This window comes from Amblyraja radiata, chromosome 7 (assembly GCF_010909765.2).
Source record: "Amblyraja radiata isolate CabotCenter1 chromosome 7, sAmbRad1.1.pri, whole genome shotgun sequence".
Classification (NCBI taxonomy): domain Eukaryota; kingdom Metazoa; phylum Chordata; class Chondrichthyes; order Rajiformes; family Rajidae; genus Amblyraja; species Amblyraja radiata.
In genome coordinates, this window is record NC_045962.1 from 17,066,606 (window position 1) to 17,068,530 (window position 1,925).

Consider the following 1,925-nt stretch of genomic DNA (forward strand, 5'->3'; position numbering starts at 1 on the left):
CGACCCCTGAACTCACCTCACCGCGTCACGTGGCCGGGGGGGGGGAGGGACACAGGGCCGGGGAGGAGTAGAGTGGAGAGAGGGGAAAGGAGGGGAGTGAGAAGAGAAGAGAGGAGAGGAGGAAGGGGGGAGGGAAGGAAGGGGGCAGGGAGGAGAGGGACAGGAGGAGAGGGACAGGAGGAGAGGGACAGGAGGGGGAGGGACAGGAGGGAGAGGGACAGGAGGGAGAGGGACAGGAGGAGGAGGGACAGGAGGGGAGAGGGACAGGAGGGGGAGGGACAGGAGGGAGAGGGACAGGAGGGAGAGGGACAGGAGGAGAGGGACAGGAGGGGGAGGGACAGGAGGGAGAGGGACAGGAGGGAGAGGGACAGGAGGAGAGGGACAGGAGGAGAGGGACAGGAGGGAGAGGGACAGGAGGGAGAGGGACAGGAGGAGAGGGACAGGAGGGGGAGGGACAGGAGGGGGAGGGACAGGAGGGGAGAGGGACAGGAGGGGGAGGGACAGGAGGGAGAGGGACAGGAGGGAGAGGGACAGGAGGAGAGGGACAGGAGGGGGAGGGACAGGAGGGGGAGGGACAGGAGGGAGAGGGACAGGAGGGAGAGGGACAGGAGGAGAGGGACAGGAGGGAGAGGGACAGGAGGGAGAGGGACAGGAGGAGAGGGACAGGAGGGGGAGGGGACAGGAGGAGGAGGGACAGGAGGGGGAGGGACAGGAGGGGGGGGAGGGAGAGGGACGGGAGGGAGAGGGACGGGAGGGAGAGGGACGGGAGGAGAGGGACAGGAGGGAGAGGGACAGGAGGGGGAGGGGACAGGAGGAGAGGGACAGGAGGGGGAGGGGACAGGAGGAGAGGGACGGGAGGGAGAGGGACGGGAGGGAGAGGGAAAGGAGGAGAGGGACAGGAGGGAGAGGGACAGGAGGGGGAGGGGACAGGAGGAGAGGGACAGGAGGGGGAGGGACAGGAGTGGAGGGGGAGGGACAGGAGGGAGAGGGACAGGAGGAGAGGGACAGGAGGGGGAGGGACAGGAGGAGAGGGACAGGAGGAGAGGGACAGGAGGTGGAGGGACAGGAGGGGGAGGGGACAGGAGGGGGAGGGGACAGGAGGGGGAGGGACAGGAGGGAGAGGGACAGGAGGGGGAGGGGACAGGAGGGGGAGGGACAGGAGGGGGAGGGGACAGGAGGGGGAGGGACAGGAGGAGAGGGACAGGAGGAGAGGGACAGGAGGGGGAGGGGACAGGAGGGGGAGGGACAGGAGGGGAGGGGACAGGAGGGGGAGGGACAGGAGGAGAGGGACAGGAGGGAGAGGGACAGGAGGGGGAGGGACAGGAGGGGGAGGGACAGGAGGAGAGGGACAGGAGGGGGAGGGGACAGGAAGGAAGGGGACAGGAGGGGGAGGGACAGGAGGGGGAGGGACAGGAGGAGAGGGACAGGAGGGGAGGGACAGGAGGGGGAGGGGACAGGAAGGAAGGGGACAGGAGGGGGAGGGACAGGAGGGGGAGGGGACAGGAAGGAAGGGGACAGGAGGGGGAGGGATAGGAGGGGGAGGGAGGGATAGGAGGGGGAGGGACAGGAGGGGAGGAGACAGGAAGGAAGGGGGCAGGGAGGAGAGGGACAGGAGGGAGAGGGACAGGAGGGGGAGAGACAGGAGGGGGAGGGACAGGAGGGGGAGGGACAGGAGGAGAGGGACAGGAGGGGGAGGGACAGGAGGGGGAGATGAAAGGGGTGGAACAGAGGGGAGAGTTAGTCACAGTCAAAGATTATGGTCACAGTGGCAGAGAAGGGGTGGGAGAAGGGCGGGTCAGAGTGATTTGTAGAGGGGCTGAGGGGTGAGAGTGGCAGGACAGGGGCGGGTAAGTGACTTATAGAGGGAAGGGGATGGAGTGAGAGGAGAGGAAAAGGGAGGACAGAGTGATTCATACAGGAGAGGG